The 23473-nt window shown below is 48.7% G+C and overlaps 1 protein-coding gene across 1 annotated transcript in view; it reads left to right on the plus strand.

The window, feature by feature from the left end:
- The window catches only part of SLF1 (SMC5/6 complex localization factor 1), a 754058-nt gene that overhangs the window by 473145 nt on the left and 257440 nt on the right, over positions 1-23473 (plus strand). The window lies entirely within an intron of this gene.

Here is a 23473-nt window from a genome sequence, read left to right on the forward strand (position 1 = left end):
CGTCACCCAGCGCTCGACAGAGGAACTTAAGAAGTGCTGGTACGATCTCCACAAACGTGCCAAGGAGAGGGTGGCTGACAAGCTCAAACAAGCCAGAAAAATAGGTGGGGGGACATCAACAGTGCCTGCACCGACTGCCTTGGAACAAATGGTGGAGTCCACCCTCCTCCCGGAGAGCGTCAGTGGCATTGGAGACGTGGACAGTTCAGCCACAGGAGCCAACAGACAAGGTAAGATGAATGCACAGCATGCTGCAAAAACCCTGCAAGAATCCCACTCCAGTCCATGCTTTGCCAATAATCAGCAATGCATCATGGGAGATGTAGTCCCAATTAACTAATAGCATAGCAGTCAGTCCACTGAACCCAAATGCATGTCACACACATCAGTAGATAAGCAAGCAGGGGAGAGACCGTTAGATTGGCAGTCATTACATTTATTGTAAGGCAAATGCTGCTAGACAAGTGAGTAAATGGACATTCTGTATCCACAGGCAAGCCATCGCGCCAGGCTCCAGTAGGGGAGACAGAAGAGGCACCCAGGGAGCCCAACACACTGGAGGAGGATGTCCTGTCACCTGCTGAGGTCACACCACCATCACCAAGAGCCAGGAGGCATACAGTGGCTAGCCTCCAGGAGATGGAGGGCTCAGAGGAGCAGAGCATGGGAGCCCAACAGGCCCCACAGAATGAGGATGGACACACAGCAGGAACACAGTCCCCCATGGAGGTTGGCAACACAGGTCACCCGAAGACGCCGACCAAGGGCACACATTCCTGAGGTAAAGGAGTCCAGTGTCTTTGCCGGTCAGGATGGGATGATGCTGAAAGTGCAGCGCCTGCAAGGCAAAACAATGAGTGCAATGCAACGCCAGATGGTGGCCAACAACAAACACATGCGCGACATGAAGAAGGCCACATACTGCTTCAACAACACCGTGGCTGAGGGCATGCGGGACATGTCAGAGGCTGTTAGGCTGTTATACAGCAAGATGGAAAGCGAAAGGGGGGCAAGGCGCAGGGACAGAGATTGGATAGGTACACCAAGGCAGTGAACCAGCTATGCAATACCACCCATGTACTCAGCAGGCGCTCAGTGGCCATGCAGCTGGAGATGGCCAAGTGCAGCCGTGATGTCACAAGGGGATTGGTCACAGTCACCAGTGCCCTGGATGTGCTGCAGACCTCTCAAATAGCTGCCACAGGATCGGAGGATGGGGGTGAAAGTGAGGAGGCTACAAGCCGCAGCGCCATCACTCCCCCATTACAGGAGTCCAGGAGGCGCAGTGGAAGGCACGGGCCAGCCACAGGACAGGCCGCTAGGAAGGACAGAGTGCCTAGTAAACGCCGCAGTGCCCCAAGTGGGCGCAGAAAATAAACCAGGCCCCCCCTGGCATTGGTAGATGGGTGAAGTAACCTATTTGACATAATGATGGGTTTGTGAACATTGCATGGGGAGTATCTATGCCATGTTGGGGTTGTTGAGGCACTGTGAGGCCATCATGGTGTGGCAGTGTGCTGTCCTATTGCCTGACTTAAGGTCAATTAAACACTGTTACGCTATTCCAGTTACTCGCTTTGTCTCATTACTTACTCAGAAATAGTTGTGTGTGATCTCAGCCCGTCTGTGTCTCCCATCTGGTGCTGCTGCGACACCTGCTGCACTGTGCTGTGGCTGTGGACAATCCTCTCCCTCATCCTCTGATTCAGTGAGTTCCAAGGGTGTTCCTTTCCTTGTAGACAGGTTATGCAACATCGCACATGTTGCTATTATTTTGGCAGCAGGTCAGAGGGCGGTACTGCCGTGCACCTCCACTTTTGTGGAGGCAACGGAACCTGCTTTTGAGGAGTCCGAATGTACGCTCCACCACATTCCTCGTTGATTTATGTGCAACATTGAATCGCCTTTCACTTGGGGTAGATGGGTTGAGGTATGGAGTCAAGATGAATGCCTGCACCGCATATGCGCTATCACCTAGGTGTTAAAGGAAGAAAGATTATTCACAGTCAGCAATAGATACATCAAAGGTAGACTTCAGTGTGTGTCACATTTTTTTACGTAGCAGGTATCCTTCTCCAAATTCACCCCCAGCTAGACGGGTATAGATCCCACTGTTCCTGAAGATGTATGAATCATGCATGCTCCCTCGAAATTTTGCAACGATGTCGGTAATGATGTGGGACACATCACATATGACCTGTATGTTGATTGAATGTGTTGATTCGCGGTTACGATAGATGTTCTCAGTAGCAGGGGGTGGGGGGGCAGATTGGTATTTGTGTCCTGTGAATGCACCCTATTACATGTGGGAACTGGGCCTTCTCGTAAAAGTCCATCTTTGTCTTGTGCAGTTCCACCTGTGTGCTGGGGAACCAGATATAATGGTGCATCCTTTTCATCATGGCATCCATGAATTTGTTGAAAGACCGCGACAGGCAACTCTGTGAGACATCACCAGCCACAGCTATTACCCCCTGGTAACTGCCGGATGCTAGTAGGTGCAGGCAACAGAGGACCTGCACATGTGGAGGTATTGCGTGCGCCCTTGGTGTCTGGTGCTCCAGGAGTGGGTGCAGGTCACATATCACATCCAGGATGGTGGTTGGGTGAAACCTGTTCCTCTCATGCATTTCGCCTCTGTGAGTTGGAATAGTGAGATGCGTAGTCTGTATACGCGTTCCTGTCGTCTCCAGATCCTTTGAGCTGCAGCTTGTATCCGTATCCGCCTTGCAATGACATAGAGGGCCGACATTGTGCTCACGCATATGCATTCTGGGGCTGTTTATATGCTGTGCACCTGGTTACCGCCTGCTTTGAGTTAGTGGTAATTTGCGACTCTTATTTAGCGATTTTTAATGGAATCGGTATTAGCGATTTTAGGTACATTGTTCTGCGACTTTATTTATTTCAGCATTTGCAATCGCTAAATAACTACCTACATCTGGCCAAAGATGTTTTGTACAGCAAACATGTTCAACTCGCATATTTGAAGGTGCTCTCATCACGGCCAGACTGGGAGTAGAAACCAGCCCTGGCACACAGCCCTGGGGGTGGGGGTGGGGGCGGGGGCGGAATGGTGCTACTGAGAAGCCCCGCTGCTGCTTTTGTTAAAGGGGTCGAAACCAGCCCCCAGTAACAAAAGTGGACCTCACAGGTCGAAAACCGCCCCCACCCTTCCGGATCCCCCGGGAAAACATCCGGTGCCTGATACAGCCAATACAGCCCTGGCTCTCATATATGGTAATGAAGAATATGGTGGCTTGGTGAAATAAAATATTTGCCTAGGATCACGCAATTTAAGACCAGTTTATGAGTCAAGCAGTTTACTTTAGGTCAAGTAAATTAGGTCTGGTAATATTTTTATGATTTTTCAAGGCCTGCTGATAACTGCGGGGAGTAATGCTGCGGGCCTGGGACAGAGATATAGTGTCACGCTTGCAGCTTTTCAAATCACACTCCCACTCAATTTGTGTCTTACCCTCGTGCCCTCCCCTGTGCTCCCAATGCAGTCAATGGTGGTTCTTCTACCATGCCTCAGATTTATGCCAGAGTCACATGGCACCTGCGATGCACGTATCAATGATTCATGGTAGGTCTATTTACACCAGGAGGTTCTATAACTGGTCTCTTGGCTAAACGTCATAAAGATTAAAAGGTAGAGACATGGAAAAAGAAAACTGGTCTATCTGTGTCAAAGTTCACTCTGGGTGAGAGTGTGGTGCTGTCCCTGGGTTGCCAGGCCTCCGCTTGTGTACCCTAGTTTAGTGCCTTTTGGTCTTGAATGTCATGGGTTGCACTTGGCAGTGTGTAGAACATAGACGTTGTTATTCTTTAGAAACTTACTCAGATGTGAAAAGACACAACCATTCATAAGTCATCACAGATTTTCGAGCTTTTGGCACCTAGCCAGTCAGAAAGGAGGAGGCATGTACGCCGTTTGGCCTCAGCCTTTATTGGGGCAGTGCATTGTTGATTTCCATGTTATATGGTGAGGAGGGCATCTTTGTTTTCCTTTTTTAAACTCTTTTTATTGGGTTTACTTGATGTTTAATAAACATTAGAACATGTAGAACAAAAACTACTCTGCACAGTACTCGAGGTTACCCACTTTCAGAAATAATCATTTCAAGTATTTACCTCCGATATCTTAGCCCTGCATGGTAGGATCGTCAGAATGGGCCATCAATGCTCCCCAGATTTTATAGTGTTTCCCAGAGCAGCAGCTTTTCTGCCACAGTACAGTAGCCCATTCCACATGTCCATTCAGCTCCTGGCGGTACTCGTGCCAATCTCCAGTGCCATGCTATGTATTTTTGGGCGATAAGGAAATCCAAGCTACCACAATTCTCATGCATCAGCCCCAGCCCATTCATCCATCAGCCTCAGTGGAACCAGTTTTGGTTCACGTTTCACCACTCTACCCCACTACCTGTGTCAGAGTGTGGTAGATGGTGTGCCGGTATTGTTGTATCACTGGGCATTCTCATATCATATGAAAGAAGGTACCTTGGTTGTTGACATCTTGTGGATCTAAACTTCCCTTAGTTGTATTAGGTTGTGTAGGGCTGTAATTTGTTCTGTGTAAATATTTGTGCTGAATTAAGCACACTCTCATAGGGATCGCAAGTGTCCTGGGGCCCTTCTAGCTTCGACCCAGTCTTCCTCTTCTAAGGGACCTTCATCATGTTCCCATCTTTCTCTGAGTTGGACCATTGGATTTGGGGTGTTATTAACCAGAGTGCGATGAGATTCCTTTCCGCTCTGTTTGTGAATACATTATGCATGCTTCCAGGGGGATTCCATTACGGGACGGTTTGGTTAGAGGCAACAGAGGCCCTCAAGGGCATGCCACAATTGTGAGATGCGAAAACATAGTGTCCGGTGCATTGTGTATATTTCTACAGTGTGTTAAAAAGTGCACATGGAGTTACCCTTCCAGACATGCCCCAGTTTCGGATATGCCGATGTTATCCCATGCTCGAAAACCCTCCAGTGTTATTGTAAGTTTGATCCACTTCCCGGCCCATAGTGGTGGTGTTTCATCCTTTGGCACAGAGGAAGGGCATCTTAATATTTCTAATTGGTTTAAAAGCATCCTGGACACCACTGCCCCTCTTGAGATGGCCTGTTTGTGCGGGAGGCAGACGGATATCTCGCCAAGCATCCTGCTGGGCGACCAGAGAAAATCAGCCAGCTCTCTCACTGGCAGATCCAGGCCAGCCAGAAAAAATGTTTCAATGCAGAGCACACTCTTCAAAACCACCCATCGAGCAAAGAGGAAAAGAGAGGGAAGAGAACAAGCCCTACATCGAATGGAGAAAAGACTTTTACAAATTAGAACCTTACTGCTCTGGTTTATAGAAGCCACAGAAGTACAGGCAAAAGTTTGCAAACAGTGCTTCGTGTAGAATAGCATTTTAAAAGCTCTTTACAAATAGCCTGCATGGCTTCGTTTTTTCGTCTTGTGATACATCGTACATCATTTTTCACTTTTGTAGTTCTACCTGCATATTCCATAAAGTCTGTGCTAATTAAAATTCGTTTGTTTCTCCAAAAGTGCCAGTGTTTTTCTAAAGTTGCATAACAGTATCAAGGAATTGTGTTGTGTTGGGTTACCAAGCACCAGTGCGGCTGCTATAAACAAAGGATCGTTGGGCGGGTGGGGTTGCGCCGGAGGCGTCATGCGGGGGGTGAGAAATACAATACTAAAAAAAAATCTTAACTCTTTCTGGCGTCTGCCTCCAGCGTCATGTTCGTTGCACACCCTCTCCTCTTCCTGCTTGGTCCCAGCAGCCTGTGGGACTGACTCCCTGTCCAATCCTTGCGCTGCTCTGCAGAGCCCAGATTGGTCTGAGTAGGCAGGAAAAACGCCCTGCTCAGTCAAGGGAGTCAGTGGGGTTTCTCCAGCACGACTGCTCGGTGCAGCTTGGCTTGAGAAAACCTAAGTGCGCATGTGTGTTTTGGTCGGCCTGAGACAGCCGGCCAAACACACATGGCCGCGCGCAGCCTCCTCCTCTCTCGCGCTTAAAGACTTTCATTGGCTGCCAGTTCAGCAGCGAATCCTCTTCAAATCATCCTGCCTGGTCTTTAAGGCTCTGCATGACCAAGGTCCAGCCATGCTACAAAACCTCTTTTCTTGGTATCATGCAGCGAGACCTCTGCGCTCCTCTTCAGCATATCTTGTGGTGATTCAGAGGATCCATAGGCTACAGATGGGGGCCGGTCCTTTGGACACGCGGCTGCCAAGCTCTGAAACTCCCTTCCTCTGTCTTTGAGGAGCCCGAAGGCCTTTCCATCTATTAAGAAAAGTTTAAAAACCTACCTTTTCCCCAGAACAGTATAATAATGTGACTGTGTAGCTGGTTCAGTAGAGTCAAAAGCGCCAGGATTCCCTCGGGGTGACAGTTTTGCGCTATACAAATGTGCAATACATATATGAGCACTTAGGGAGTGGAGTGCACTAGCACTCCCCCTCACATGCTTCGGCCTGCCCCTCCAAACACCGCTGGCTAAGCGCCGACAAATGTAAAATAATAAGATGATGTTTTTTTTACATTTGCTAGCTCTGAGCTAGGCAGTGGGGCAAAGCTCCTCTGCCATTGCGGAGGAGCCGCCACGGCCTAGCACCATTACACTAGGCAAAAGTCTACACAACTTCAGTTTGAAAATGTATGGAAACACCTAGCATGCCACAGCTATCAGTAGAAAATCTATGCATACATTATTGTATCCAAAATGGCAGAAAATTATTTAAAATCCCTCTCACATGCCCCTTAGTACCGATTTAAACTGTCTGAAGTAAACATACATAAATAATATATTCGAATTTGTTTGTTTTTTGTGCTTATCTGCAGGCACGGCCCGTGCATGTAAGAGCCGTGGGGCGGGGGAGTCGACAGATGACAAGGAGGAGCACTTAAATTAAAAAAAAAAAGATTACCTTGCACTCGCTGATGCTGCGAGTGCAAGGTACCTGTTTTTTTGTTTTTTTTTAAATGTAAGTTTCCCTCCTTGTCGTCTGTCGACTCCCCCCACCCATCCTGCCCTCCCCGCCCACCGCTCTTACCTGCACAGGCCACACAGGCTCATTTGGTCTTTTATATAAATGTGCACTCACAGTCGTGGTTTAGTTGTTCTAGTTCTAGGCTAGTACTGCGTTTAACAGTGTTGATATCTCTTACTTAAAAAAAATGCCATGGTTTCAAGCCTTCCACTTACTTTGTTGTAATTTTCACCTTTAGATGTTTTTATCACATAGTAATCACACAGCAATGTCATTACACTTTTTGTTCTTTTGGTAATGTAGCACAGCATCACCAAAAGTCATTGGCAAAGTCAGTAGGTCCCAAAGGCGAGACCTCTTGGCTTTGCCAATGCTTGCTACTCATTCTTGAGGCCTATGACACTATTGCACTGCAGTTTCATAACCAGGTTACACCCTTGGTACATGTGAGTGCGAGCAGCCAGAAAGTGTGAAACTTTAGAACACAGATATTGTAATAACATAAGTGATTTCAAACCGTTAACAACACTCATTCTCAACAGCAGCTTTAGAAAGAATAGGGCTTTAATGTAAAATAGCCAAATAGGTCCGTCAAATTACGGAACAATACAAAAAACGACGAACCTAGCACCTTTTGAGGGCGAGGTTGTTGCATCAAGTGCAATTGTAGTTCATATGATGCAAGGCCCTATAATACATTTAACAATCATGAAACGATGCTGGTTCGAACATCGACATTTCGAAAATGCATTTATTCACGTTTCTTAATCAATTCATTAACATTGTGAGATCTAATTGTAACAAAAAAAACTTTTAAAAATACAGCGTATTTAGTCTCCTAGGTGCTATTTTGGCTTTACTGTAGTTCAATTTGTATTCCTCATCATGAGTAAAGGGGGATACTGTCCTTTTCCTTAGAGCATGCTTTTTCTCTTTCACCCTGCTGTTTCTTCAGTAACATCTTTTAAGGGCTGGTCAAGAGACCCCTTTAGCTGTACTGCCAGGCTCACTTAATCAAATAATCACACCATCTTACCAATGGCAGACCTATTGGATTTGCCAATGCTTGTTTGCTTTACAATCACACATCCTTACGAGAAGATTTCAGTTTTTACTCTCCAAACTTTTGGTTGTCCAGAGATTATATTTTTTACGGCAACAGCTGCTGGTTGTGTAGAGTTCCCATTCTTTACAATCACAGCCATTGGCCACATTGCAATCCCATTTTTACAGTCACAGTGGTTGGTTGCATAAAAATGTCAATCTTTTCATTGGGGTGTATTCTCCACACATAAGTCATTGGTTGTATTGAGATTCCTTTCTTTAAATCGCATATTGGTCATATAATATATCTATGTTACTATAGCTTATAGGCTCCGAAGCAGGCTAAATGAGCCATTATATGCCCGCTCGGGCCTTTAACAATGGATCGGGCCTTTAATGGCTGGTATAGCCCAGCTACGGCAGGCTATAAGGCTATTAGAACATTCTGCCACTACCGGGAAGAATGTTCTAACAAAATAAAGGCCTCAGTGAGCCTTAGGGGTTTTAAATCCCCTCGTGCTTCATGAGGCCTTTGTTCATAGCAACACCGTTGAACAACAAACATTGGAGCTCTAGGCTTTTACCAGCCATTACAAGCCCTGAGCGCTCCATTGTCTTCAATGTAGCTCCCAACATTCCAATGTTCCAATTATATGTAAACATTTCTAAAGTGTAGCAACTACCCCAGTGGACATCCTGGTGCTAAAAGAGGAAAAATGGGAAAAGTAAAAGATGCAAGATGAGAAACAGGCTAGAATAGTCAACTTATGACAAGCTGTCTGAAGGCCAAAATGAACGTGTAATGTATGGTAAAGGGCAAGGAATTCCAGTACTGGCTGGCGTGATAGTGGAAGGAGTGGTGACCAGCCGTATAACACTTCACATGGAATGGACAGAAGAAACGTGGAAGCTGAGCGCAAGAAGCTGTTAGGCGTAAAACTGTGAAATTTCACCTGTGGATTGAGCGGTCCTTTTTTATGTATAGCGTTATGGACCAAACTCAGAGATTTAAAGATAGAGGTGACCCTGACCGGTAACCAGTGAAGATCATTGTGCTTTGATGGTTGGAGCGACGGGGGAGATTGAGGGCTAGTCTTGCACCTCCTGAAGATGCTAATTGCATTGGTTGCATAAAGATTTAATTCTTTAAAATCACAGTTGTAGGTTGCGCATACTATTTTATTATTATTATCTTTTTTTTTTCATTGACAGCTGTTTCAGCTAGTTTCTTGGTTTCTAAGGGCCTTATTTAGGTTTTTGTTGTCGAGCCTTCATACAAATGGAACCACAGAGGCATAGTTAATCCATTCTTTAAAGCCAGTCGTAGGTTGCATGGGGAGTTCATTTTGTTACAGTCTCATCTCTTTCTGCAAGACGTTTTTATTCTGATGAGATCATGTTATGTTCATCCACGTCCAGCTGAGCAAAATTACAATTGTTACATACTACTATCTCCACAATTCCCCATTAATTCACTTTGACTAAAAGTTCAATTTGGAGACAAACCAAGCCTCTCCAAGAGAGCCTATTTTAAACCGCCAGTTGGACACAGATTGGGCTCTTATATCCATAAAAAGAAGGTCCATTTTCTCTTTTAAGATTTTTCTGATATGTGGATTATCAGAATAATAGGGTGAAATGTATTTGAGTTACATACCAGTATTTCCGCAAAAATTACAAAGCACAGTATGTCACCTAAAGCTCATCTTGTGCTATTTATATTTTATGTCTTCAATCAGCTCAGCTTCAACGTCCACTTTTAGTTTATTAGGGCCTCACTTAGGCCTTGTTGGCCAGTCCTTGTGCGAAAAGGGTGACGGAGGGACTTCCGCAGGAAAAGTTTACAGCTGTATTGGTGGTGGTGTTTTTTTTTTGAAGTGACTCTCACCGCCCAATGCCAGGAGTCGCTTTCATGAAAAAAGGCAGTGATCACAAATTCAAAAAGACGTGCAAATCATTGAGCTGTCTATATATATATAAAATTAAGTCCCTGGGGGTTTTCTCACAGAACGGGGACATTTGTGCATTGTTCCTGATCGCAATCACTATGGCTGACCTAGACAAGAAAAAAAGCTAGTGAACACTGATTTGAGAGGACATTCTTTCAGATACTATATCACTGGTGATAGCAGCCCTGAGAAAGTTTTAGTGATGGTGGAGCAGACTGGGGATCTGTTGTCGGGGAAGCCTTCATCCCATGATGTTCAATGAAATGATGGACAGATGAGACAGCTGCCAATTTTGGTCTGCTGATTCTTTGCCAACCACCTATAATTGAGGGCCTAGTCCTTGTGAACCTGGTGCACATAGAAATAGAAAGAAGCTTTTCAAAATAGCAAAGTTTGCTTTTTTGTCAGTCAACATTTTGTTTATGGTCTCTCTAATTTCACAACAAATATTCAAAAAATACAACCATAATGTGCAATAGAAATCGTAAAATAGAATATTAAAAATAACATGAAATGATTAAAAAGTAACTAAAATCTTGTTTACCTTCTCATCACACATGTCAAGGTATTGCATGTGAATTAGGAATTTTCCTGGCTTGCGAACAATATCTTATTCTGTATTTAAATAAAATTGGCTTTTAAAATCGCCTACACAACGAATTTAAAAAGAAAACATCTAATAAAATAGGAGCAGTGTTACAGTTTTTGCTCAAACCACTTATGTATTACCTCTCATTTACATGGAGTGTTATTCATCACCATGGCGCAGGAAAAAGTGTTCAAATCTATTCTGAATTTTAACAAACCCAATCGCATCTCTGTGTTAGGTGAATAATAATCGTTATAGGGGAAACCCAGTCATTTGGCCATGACTTCCTAAAGTAGCATGGCCTTGTTTGAATCTGCCTTGTTCCATAGGAAGTGAGTCATGGGCCTCAGACCATTGGTTTAGACTAGAGAGATGCAAATATTATTTAGCGAAAAGTTTTGCCCCACATGCAAAAGGCTTGTCAACCTGCAGTTTTGTGGGCATAAGGATCGTCTTTTTTAAAGATTGATTTTATGATCTCCCCTTTCCAGCTTTCTGGAAATATTTATATTGTTTTCTACGATAAACTTGAGAAAAGAAATCGTGCTCACCAGTTCAAATCTGGTTTTATGATGGCACGAAGGTCGGGCAGACCTGTGGCACACGTAAACATTGTTTTTCATGATAAAGACTGAAAAGTGGAACATCTCATCATCACATTTGAAACTTTTTTGAGAGGCTTTCAAGTAACCGTTCAAAAAAATCCTCGGGCAACATCAAGAGTGGCCTGACAGGGTTTCTTCTAATGCCTTGGCTCACTAGTTGCCGGAATCTCCAGAATGCTATCTCTAAAGATTTTATAATGTAACCACTTTTTACTTTTTAATAACACTTTATATTCGGAATTCAATGAGTTGTGTAAGGCAACATTCTCTACGCCGACCTTACCCCTATTTAGTCTTCACAGTTTGTGGATTTTACTTTTTTAGATGTCTATAGTCTCAGATTGCACCATACCTTCTCCCTACATTTGGTAGAAGTTAATGTTTTCCTGGTGGTTAGCGAGCTATAATTTTACCTTTACACAGTCCACCACCTGTTTTATTATACTTGCTTACTACTTTAGTATGATATTTAGTATACCTTCCCCCTTAAAATAATTTCCATATTTTGTTGAAAATTTGACAAAAGTAATAGATGTTTATTGTTAATCCGGGTCATAAATTTTATGCTTAATGTTCCCGGGATGTTCTTCAACTCGTACCCTGGCAAGCCAATGGACAAATCGTTAGCATAATCAATGCGTGTGAGAAACCCTGCTTTTTATCTAATTTGCAGTTGCTTTCAGCTCCTCACTGTTTTTCTTTGGCTTCCGTGCCGGGACACTCTTGAGTAGCCGTGCGTGATATATATGCCTGTAACATAACATAACATAAGTCTTTTATGGAAATCTGCCTTTAAGGTGAGGCATTTTTGCCAAATACATGGAACCAAAAGCCTTAAGACCAGCTGTAATGGTCGACGGTCACTATTTTCCATTTGTAATACTTTAAAATACATTTAACATTTTTTAAAAAGCACATAATCCACAAGGCAGTGTTGGTTACCATTAATACAAGATTATTTAGCTGGAGAATCAGAAGAAAGCCCACCATTTACACAGAACATGCCCCAGAAGATCATTTATTAAAATATATTATAGTTGTGAACTGCGAAAGTACAATCTAGAAATGCTGCTCTCTGGATGTTATAGGTTGATGGTAAGTTCTCAACAAATTGGGCTTCAAGGGATTTAAACAAAGGTTAAAATCTCCAGTCGCTAGACAGGCAAGTGGAAAAAAATGCAAGTCAGCTCCTCATAGAAGAGACGCTGTTTAACATTGTGCAATTATGAATTAGAAAAAGTAACACACACATACATATACATTTTTCATTACCATTAGGTCAAAATGAGTGGGATTTCTGTTAAGGTTACAAAATTAACCAAGATTTTTACAGTTGGACTTTATCAATAGCGCAATACAGGTCGCCTTAGTAGAGAGAAGAGTTATCAGACCTCCTTAAGCCAAACCTGAAAAGATGCACTTGTAAAACTGCTCAGTATGCTGTGTTCACCTTCTGATTCAAGATATATCCTCAAATTGTGGTTTCTTGTTGTATATGCCTTACAATAAAGATTTAATATGCCTGAATTCGATTACTTGCTCCGATAATATCTGGAGTAAGATAGGTTAAGACATTTCGAAAGATGTTATACTTGATTGTCTTAAGCTCAATCATTCCCATAAGATCTCATGGCTAGCATATTTGAATGAGCTGCTAACAGAATCGTTTGTGGGTGTTACCATAGCAAACCCAGCTAGTATCTTTCAATACAGCAAGAAGGAGTTGAAAACCCTGTTTAACACTAATAGTGAGGGTGTGAGAGAATAAAGTCTTCAGTCTTCAGAATCCAGATATATGTTAGACCAGGAACATCAGCGTCTACCTATGGATCTGACTTTGGTATCAAATACACAGCATAGATTCTATCTCACACATAAGCGTTTAGGCATCCTGCATCAACTCGTAGCATTTCCAAAGAGAAATGCATGGACTAAAAATCTAATATGCCCCCGCGATGGAAGGGCAACCCAATTAACTGTCCATCTTATGTTATTTTGTGGGAAAACCTGGTACGACCCCTATTCTTGCACCAGAAATGTATTTATTATCAGTCTGTGTTTACATTTCTGGCCAATTTAAAGAATGATAGGATTTGTTATAAAGTCGCCACCTACATTGCACGTGTAATAGCTAGAAGCAAAACCATGACTGCTCTAGATAATTTAAGATTTGAAGATACATTTAAAACATGACTGAATGTGACATGGTGAAAAGTCTTTTTTAATAATTGTTTTTAAAGAATAATTTTGGGGTGTGGCCAAGCGGGCTAAGATGGCGGTAGCACATTAAGTGTGCTCCTGGACCCCTCCGCTATCCGCCTGCAATCTGCCCGTCCTGGTCGCCATCCGGCCCAGAAACTCGGCATCCCCGCTCTCTTGCCACTTACCTGTGTGTGGTCCTGCCTATGGGGACTCCTGGCACCGGTGTGTGCTGTTGATTGCCGGACGGCTTGAGGTAAATTGGCGGCTGCATCCACTCGTCGATGGCTGTCTGTCACCCGGGGTTGAGCCGCCTGGGCTCTGACTACAATTGCTGGCCCGAGTTAAGAATTCCTTGGGGAGCGGCTGACTTTGGTGGGGTCGCAGCAGTTTTGAAGCCGCTTGCCTCGTCCTTGTGTCCTGCCCGCGCGGGCTCTGGCTGATTCTGCACTCCCTGCTGCTCTGACTGAGTGGTGCCGCGGGCGCGAGGCTGTCTTCCGACCTCCACTCACGGCTGAGTTGCTGTGCATTCTCGGAGGTGTTGCCCATTTTTGCCGTCTCCTTGGACGGCAGGAGCCTGAATTTGAGGCGGAGGTGCGGCGGCACTTGGGCCCTAGATGTTGCAGCCTTGAGGTTGTCTGCTCCCCATCCTGTGTCTTGCCCGCGCGTGCTCTGGCTGCTTCTGGACCCCCTTCTGCGGTGATTGAGTGGTACCGCGGGCGCGAGGCTGTGTTCCGACCTCCGCCCGCGGCTGAGCTGCTTGTGGAGTCCCTGCGGTGTTGCCCATTTCGGCCGTCACCTCGGACGGCTGGAGCCGTAATTTTGGGTGGAGGTGCGGCGTTGCTTGGGCCCTGGACGTTGTGGCCTTGGGGTTGTCTGCCCCCTCTCCTCCTCCTCCTTGCCGGGAGGAGGTCAGCTTTGTTGGCGGTGGCGGTCTGCGGCAGCTGACGTGCCTCCTGTGCGGGGGTTGGGTAATTTGTGACCTCCCTGTGGGGTCACCTCTATTTCGGCCGTCACCTGGGACGGCGGAAGCCTGCCTTGGGTGTGGAGGTGTGGCGGTGCTTGGGCCCTGGATAGGGGATCGCGGTCTTGCTGTGGGCTGCCCACCCCTCCCGCCTTCTTTGCTTCGCGGAGGTTTGCTACATTGGCAACAGACGCACCTGCGGAGCGGGCCTGTCCCTATGGCCCCTAGTAGCAGGGTCACACACCCACACTGGACTCCAGCGGTCGCCAAGTCGGGCGTCAGGGACTAGTGGTAGTGAGGAGACTGGGACGTGGAGTGGTGGTCTAGAACAGCTGGGGCTTGGAGGCGGCAGTGCTGGGCTGGTGCTTGCCCGGGCCTAGGTGGATTGCTTCCTGCACCGTGGGTCCTGCCTGCTGTGGGCTCTGCTGGGGGTGTGGAAAGCCAGGAGGAGATACCAGCACTGCCCTAGGCGGTCATTGGGGCTGGGGGCCCCCCTCGCATGAACCCCTGGGCCTGAACAATATCTCTGGAGGTGAAGATTCCGAGGTAGACATGTGGTGAGGACTGCTGCTGGTCGCCTACTCCTGTTGGACGTGGGGCCTGGGCCCCGGCGAGCTTCAGCGCCTTGGAGTGTTGGTAAGGAGTAGGGTTGCTGTGGCATCAGGGTTGGGGTTGAGGACTCGGCCATCGGTCGGGCGGCAGGCGGGTGCGTGGGGACCCTGGTCAGTGTGGCTTACTTCCTTTAGCCCCGTCTCCTCCCCCTCTTCCCCACTCCCAGCGCTTCTCTTGTGCCCTGTGGGCAGGTGGATTTGCCTTGTTGGGTCTCTCCTTCCCGGACACGGCCCTGCCTGGTGCTGCGTTTCTGTGATCATCTGTCCCTTCAGTTCACGGATCTGGGATTGTCCCTGTGGACGTTGGGTGTGGTTGGGAACGGAGCCTGACTAGGGGTTCTCTAGCTTCTGGTCCCCACTGAGGGTATAACATGGGCAGAACGGACAGATCCACGAAAGTCCCCTTCAACCAAACGGATCGCTTCACCACCCCAGAGGGAGGGGCTACTGGGGCTGGGGGCCTTTCAGGAGTCTCCTCTGTCCGCAGAACTGGCTGCCATCCTCCAGGCCATCCACACATCCCAGACCTCGGAGGAGGGCAAAATTGCAGAGGTAAGGGTAGACATGACTCTCATTAGGAAAGATCTTCGCAGCGCAAATTCCCAGATTAAAGAGAGTGAGTCCAGGATCTCAACTGTGGAGGACGACAAGCAGCAACTTAAGGGGCAGGTGGCCCGTCTTCAGTCCCACACTCAAGAGTTGCATCGCCGGGCGGAGGACTCAGAAAACAGGTCTAGACGCAATAACCTCAGCCTGGTGGGCTTTCCGGAAGGGGCGGAGCAGGGCCGTACGGTGGAATTCCTGGAGATGTTGCTGAAATCGTGAGTCCTTGAAGGAGCCGTGTCCCCTTGATTTGCGATCAAACGAACTCACACGTCCCTGGCCCCCAGGCCACTGCCGGGTGCTCCCCCCCCCCGCCCTATTATCATGCGAGTTCTTAATTTCAAAGACCGTGACACTATCCTGTCCGAAGCCCACAAACAGCCTTGGCTCCTCCATGAGAGTTGTGCTATTATGATTTTTCCAGATTACACCCGTGAAGTCCAGGGTCAATGGCGCTCATTCGGAGAGGTAAAACAAAAGTTGAGGGCACTTAACATTCAGTAGCGGCTCCTCTTCCCGGCTCGTCTGAGGGTGATATTTGAGAATAAGACATTATTCTTCGACAGCCTGACGGAGGCCTGGACCTGGGCAACAGAGGTGCGTCCTCTACGGGCTGATGGTCGTGCCATGGGGGTCACGCAGCGTCTACACAAAGACATCCTCATGCTTCAAGAAACGCACCTTCTGTGTAACTGCTGCCCCTTTTTGGCTTGTTACGGCTACAACAGGGTATGGCACTCTGGCTTCTCCAGGGGCTCGTGAGGGGTTTCAATCCTCCTAAGGCGTACAGTGCCCTTTGTCCTCTCCCAAGTTGTGCATGGCCCTCAAGGTTCATTCGTGACAGTTTGTGGGTCGTTGGCTGGTACACCCCTCACTCTCATGCTGATATATGCTCCTCCCTCCTTGCTTGCGCCCACCATGGCACACACAGCTTCTTTGCTACACGACATGCCCGCAGGCAACATGGTCATTGTGGGAGACTTCAAACCAGTCTTGACATATCAGGAATCCCTTCGGCTGCTTGGGCAGTGAGTGCGAAACAACTGCGGAAATGGTCTGAGTCTCTGGGGCTCTGTGATGCGTGTTGCATTTGGTACCCGTGCACCATCCAATTTACGCACACATCCGCGGCTCACCACACCCAAGCGCGCATAGATGCGATCTTCGTCTCCGCGCCCGATTGTTCACTGATTGCCGATGTCCGTATCCTCCCTAGAGGCATTTCCGACTGCCTGGTTTCTCCAAGATAAAGATTTCAAGAAAGAGATAGGGAAAGAGCTTACACAATACTTTGATTCCAATGAGGGTTTGGTGGCATCCCTGGGTACTCTGTGGGAGGCGGGGAAGGCGACCATCAGTGGTTTCTCAAAGCTGCAACGTAAAATTCAGAGGCAAGTACAGCTGCAGGAGATCTCTGCCAAGGAAGCGCAGGCGCTTTGCTTGGAACAACTCCTATCCACGTCAGAGGACGCAGCTCAGACTCGGCAATTGGCCCTTATTCGGCATGATATTAAGTAATTGTTCCTGGATGCGGCCAAGCTCCTCTGGAGGTCTTCGGTGGCAAGAGTTTACGGCTGGGGAGACAAGAACGGTACGATCTTACACAGGCTGGCCACATATCCCAGGGTGAACCGTATCATCCCCGTAGGTGGTCGACACAGCCGGAGTGGTACACCGTGCTCCCATGGCAATGGCAAATACCTTTGCCGCGTACTATCAGAAGCTGTATACCGCACAAGCCCCTGAGCTGACCGTTGCTTCTCTCCTTGACCGGGGTGGGGTGCACCTTCCTACGCTGGAGCTGGCGGCCCAGAGGGATCTAGAGCGCCCCATCTCCCTGAAAGAAATTGAGGAGGTGATCACTCTGGTCTCCCCGGGTAAGACCTTGGGTCCCTGGGTCCGGACGGCCTGCTGCAGGAATACTATGCGGCCTAAAGAGGCACTCTAGTGCCCCACCTAGCAAACGTATTTAAGGAAGCAGTAGACAGAGGCTCGTTTCTGCCGGAAACTGATATTACCACCATTGTGGTTCTCCCAAAATCCCAGCCTCCCTCCCGATTGTGTGCTGAGTACCGCTCCATATCCCTCCTTAACACCGAAATTAAACTATATGCCACCATTCTGGCCCAGTGACTGAAACCCTGTTTGGCTTCATTGGTGCACCGGGATCAATGCGGGTTCATGCCTCAGCGGGGGACCCGCCACTGCCTCCGGAGACTGCAGCAGGCTTTGGCGTATCGGCACCTGCTTACCCCCTACTTGGCCCTCCTGAAAAAGTTTTTGATCCAGTGGACTGGGCATATCTACAGGGCATGCTGGTCGAGATGGGGTTCGGGCCCCACTTCTGTTCTCTGGTCCGGGCCCTGTATGCCCACCGAGAGCACAAGTCCTGGTTAATGGGGTACTGTTGGAGGCCTTCCCCATCGCCAGGGGCACTAGGCAGGGATGTCCCCTTTCTCCTTTACTGTTCGCCCTGGCGATGGAACCCCTGGCGTCCCTGGTGCGGGCAGAGGACCGCCTCCGTGGATGGGAATGGCCAAACACCGACGCGGACAAGATCGCATCAAACGTGGATGATTTGCTTGTCTTCCTGTCCGACCCCGCCTCCTCCGGGCCACAGTGCCTCCGGATCCTGCATGATTTCGAGCAGGCCTCAGGGTTGCAGCTTAACCCCGGGAAGTCTGTGTTGGTCCCCCTTCATCTCTCTAGAGAGTGCTTCGATTGGAAGTCCACCATAACACTCCGGAGGCAATCCTTTAAATATCTGGGGATCTGGATCGCTCTTCTTTGCGAACTGGGCTGGTCCCTCAACGTGACCACCTTGGTTAAGAAGGCTAAGGAGGATTTCCTCAAATGGAAAACGCTGCCTCTGAACCCCCTGGAGAGGGTGGCCCTGTTTACAATGATGGTCCTCCCCAGGTTCCTTTACGTCCTACAGAACACCCCCTTCTGGTTTTCTAGGGCCTGATTTAAGGAGCTGGACAGTCTAATTACTAAGTTTCTCTGGAGTGGAGGACGGGCCCGGGTGACTCTGTCCGCTTGTCAGATTCCCTCTTACGACGGCGGCATGTGAAAGACGCACGTGTATTTTCTGGTGGTACGCCTTGTAGTGGTCCACGATTGGTTTAATGGGGGTTGGTCGGACCCAGCCTATAGGCTCGAATTGAACTGGGGATTACGGACATCCAAGCCATGCTATATGAGAAGCCCATTCCGAACCGACTACCTGATGTGACGCGCTCGGTGTTGCTGGCTTGGCGGGCCTTGCTCCGACACACGGGGTGGTTGGGGAAGCTAACCCAGTATACTCCCCTTTGGCAATGGGCTTGGCTTTGGGCGGTTAGTGGGTTGCGGGGATTTAAAACGTGGGAACTTATTGGTATCTCCCAGCTAGGGGACGTGTGGGCAAGGGGTCAGATGTTGTCCTTCCAGGACTTCTAAACTCGATACTCCCTACACTCATCCCAGCTGTATAAATATCTGCAGTTGAGACATGCCCTCCTCAAACACATCGTGGGCGACACAAGGCTCCCCGAATACAGCCCCACCGAGGCTCAGACTCTGCTGGGAGACTTGGGTAAGGGGGGGTTTCCCGAATCTATCGCACCATAGTTAATAACAACCCCACATCTCTGGACAAGTTAAGGCACCAATGGGTGGGCTGGGTAGGCCCACGTGATGATGTAGACTGGCGCGATACTCTTATGGCCTCCAGAATAGTCACAGTCTCCGCCAAACTCAAGCTGATTCAGTTATATTACTTACACGCTGCGTACCTCACTCCCATGCGAATGCGGTGAGCAGGTTTGCGCCCAGACGCGTCGTGTATCAGATGTAAGCATGCCCCGGCTGACTTCCTCCATATGATTTGGCCATGCTCCCGCTTGTAGCAGTTCTGGGGATCCATTGAAGTGGAGTTAACGGAGGTATTGGGCTGGGAGGTTCCTCACGATCCACAGCACTCCTTGCTGGGGATCACTAATAGGCTGGATGGGTCCAGGAATGATAAGCGGTTTTACAACATAGCTATGATGGTGGCTGTGATCGTGGGGGTGTCGCGGGCCGGAAAATCAGGCAAGGAGGCCGGATATAGTGGGCTATAGTTGAGTTTTATTGGTACGAAAGTCAATAGACAGGATGACAAAGGTAGTCCGGTAAGACGGGGTGGTTCTTCCTGGTCGACGATCTTCTGTTGCCGGGTCTCGGGATGTTCTTCGTCTCCGTTGCTGGGGAGGTACCTCGGAGGGCAATAAGAGAGAGAAGGGACCGTTAGACCGAACTGGGTCTCAATCGTATGCTGACACCGACACCGGGACGTGCGCGGAAAGAAAAGAAGGACTAGTGAGGTAGGGTTCTATGGGGAAGAGGAACGTACGGAGGACAGGGAAGTAGGTCAGAGAAAAGAGTGTTAGGGTGACGGTGGCGGGAAGAGGGGCGTTTGCAAGGTGAAGTGCTTTACAATAATCACAGTGCAGTTATCGTGCGACAAGTGCCTAAAGGGGAGAGAGCTATACAATATATACACTGAACACCTAGCGTGCTCACGGGGAGGTTTACGCTACTCACGCGGTCCGCCGTAGCTCTCCAGTTGAGCTACGGCCGCTCTTCAGCCACCTCCTCAAGGGCTCCACCAGTCCTCCGACCACTCGTCTTCTTCGGCTTGCTCTTCCTCTCGCTCTCCAACACCAGTCTGAGTATCCTGCCACAATGCTCCGACCTCGTCCTCACAGTGGCGTTCGCTTTTCACTGGTGCTGTCGCTGCCTCGGAGGTGGGACTTCCGAGTTCACGGTGACGTACTTCCGGTGCCTGAGGCCCGGTGATAGGTTCCTGGAACAGAGAGAGGGGCGGGGCACTGTGGGTCACGCTGTTCGTTCTGACACTGTTACGGACCCGAGGGGGTTGTCTAAAAGTGCGTGAGTGGGAAGTCCTTGACAACGGTAAGGTTTCAGGGGGGCACAGTCCAGGCGGGGGTGAAACAGGGACCGGGTCACATTCCCTTCCCCTAGCTGTCTTTCTTGTACCGGTGGAAGAACTGGGGTACCGGGACAAAAAGTCTGCGTTGCCTTGTTCAGATCCTTTTCGGTGGCGTGTCTGAAACCGAAAGGGTTGGAGAGATAGGAACCATCGGAGGACCCGGTCGTTATGTCCTTTATTCCGGGCCATCCATTCCAAGGGGGCATGGTCGGTGTAAATGGTAAAGTCCCTACCCTCTAGGTAGTATCTCAGGCTCTCGATAGCCCACTTGATTGCGAGGGCTTCTTTCTCTACAACAGCATAGTTAAGTTCCCTAGGAAAGAGTTTTCGACTGAGATACAGTATTGGCTTTTCATTTCCTTGTGAGTCGATTTGGGAGAGGACTGCTCCTAAACCCTGATCGGACGCGTCTGTTTGGAGTACAAAAGGCCGGGAATAATCAGGGCTTACAAGGACAGGACTGGAGGTCAGGGCGTCTTTCAGGTCGTTAAATGCCTGCCATACCAGGGGACTGGGGTGGTTTAGAGCTAGCTCGGTGTGGGTAGCTTTCTTTAACAGGTCGGTAAGAGGGGCAGCCCTTTGAGAGAAGTTGGGGACAAATCTCCTATAGTAACCTAGGAGTCCTAGAAACGCCCGGAGATCTTTCTTGGTCCGGGGAAACGGGAGAGTCGCAATGGCTTTGGTTTTGGACTCCTGGGGTCGGATCAGACCTTCACCCAAAAGGAAACCGAGGTACTGGACGGTTTGGGCGGCCAGGGTGGTTTTAGCCGCATTGATGGAAAACCCAAAGGAGCCCAAGGAAGAGACAACCGCATGCAAATGGATGAGGTGTTGTTCCCAGCTGTCGCTATAGATGACTATATCATCCAAGTAGGCCCCTGCATAGGCTGTGTGGGGACGTAGTACCAGATTCATGGCCCGCTGGAAGGTGGCAGGGGCGCCGTGTAACCCAAAGGGCATGACAATGAATTGGAACAAACCCTCTGGGGTAGAGAAAGCGGTCTTCTTCTTATCCTGTTCTCGGAGGGGGATCTGCCAATAACCCTTGCAGAGGTCAAGGGTTGAAATATATTTGGCCTTCCCTATCCTTTCGACCATTTCGTCAACTCGGGGTAGAGGATATGTATCAAATCGGGAGACTTTGTTTACCTCCCGGAAGTCTATACAAAACCGGACAGAGCCGTCGGGTTTCGGCACCAGAACTATAGGGGAGTTCCACTCACTGACCGAAGGTTCGATGATTCCCATCCTTAACATGTCCTCGGTCTCCCTCTTTATGACTGCTCTGCGGGCCTCAGGGACTCGATAGGGACGCAGTCTAACCACCTTCCCGGGTTCTGTCTCAATCGAGTGTTCGGTGACGGTAGTACGTCCCGGACAAGAAGAAAAGACCTTCATTACAGGGGTCAGGGCTGTTTGGAGGGCTTGGACCTGTAGCGGAGTTAAAGCAGGGTCCAGACAGGGGTCGAATGGAAAGGAAAAAGGGGGTCTACTTCCCATTAGAACAGGACGGGGTCCCTCCCACTTTTTTAGATGGTTTACATGATAGATCTGGGACGTGCCTCTTGTGGGATCGAGTTCTATCTCATAAGTTACGGGGGTGACCTGTCGTTGAATGGCATAGGGCCCTTGCCACTGGCCCAAGAGTTTTTGGTCTGAGGAGGGCATCATCAAGAGGACCAGGTCACCCACAGCGAATACCCTGGCCTTGGTACCCTTATCATATTGTTTTATCTGCGTATTTTGGGCCTTTTCCATGTTCTGTTTCACTATCTCTCTTATCTCAGCTAAATGGGTCTTGAGATTGTTGACGTATTCTGGCAAAGGGCGGGTACGGTCAGGCTCGGCTTCCCAGGCTTCCTGGGCCATATCAAGTAGGGTGCGCGGGGGCCTCCCATACAGCAGTTCATATGGGGAGTAGCCCGTACTGCTCTGGGGTTTACATCTTATGGCAAACAGGGCCAAAGGCAGGATTTCCTCCCATCTTTTGGCCTCCAGGCCTAACAGTTTTTTCAATGTCTGTTTCAACGTTGCGTTATAACGCTCGACTAGACCATCCGTCTGGGGATGGTATGCCGAAGTTCGGATTTGTTTTATACCTAGCGTAGAGCAGACTTGTTTGAGTAGGGAGGAAACGAATGGGGTGCCTTGATCAGTGAGGATTTCCCGGGGGAAGCCTACTCTGGAAAACAGTGTGATTAGAGCCTTGGCGATGTTCTGTGCTGTGGGTTGGCGTAATGGGAAGGCCTCCGGGAAGCGGGTAGCATAGTCTACTATGACCAGGGCGTACCGGCAACCTGTTCGGGAGGGTAACAGGGGCCCTATTATGTCCATCCCCACCCTAGTGAATGGGACATCAATGAGAGGAAGAGGTTGTAGTGGTACCTTAGGGGGTCGGTATCGGCTGTGTTTCTGGCAGACAACGCATTCGCGACAGTAAGTTTTAATGTGTTGATGAACCCCGGGCCAGTAAAACTTATCAAGGACCGTCTGGCTCGTTTTTTCGTCCCCAAAATGACCCCCTAACAGGTGACTGTGTGCTAGAAAGAGGACCTTGTCCTGGAAGGGGCCGGGAATCAACAGTTGGGCGGATTGTAAGGGGCCTCCCTTTCGATATAACAACCCCCGCTTCTTAAAGAAATAAGGACCTACTTGTGTGGGGTCTTCCTGTTCTAAGGCCCTTCCCCATGCTTCTTGCAGGAGCGGGTCCTCCTGTTGGGCGGCACGGAACTCTTGATCGGTTTGCCAGGGTGAGTTATCCACATTCACTGGATAGGCAAAGGAAGGGCGATTCTTCTCCTGTCTTTTCTGGTTCTTTGATTTGTGAGGTTTCGGTTCTTTGCAAGGAGAGGATGGACCCTGAGGGTAAGGGGCTTCCTTCCACCATTGTGACAGGGAGTCCGTAGTGTCCTGGAGAAGGGTTGGGAGTCC

The sequence above is a fragment of the Lissotriton vulgaris genome, chromosome 3_1 (assembly GCF_964263255.1).
Source record: "Lissotriton vulgaris chromosome 3_1, aLisVul1.2, whole genome shotgun sequence".
In the NCBI taxonomy this organism is placed as follows: Eukaryota; Metazoa; Chordata; class Amphibia; order Caudata; family Salamandridae; genus Lissotriton; species Lissotriton vulgaris.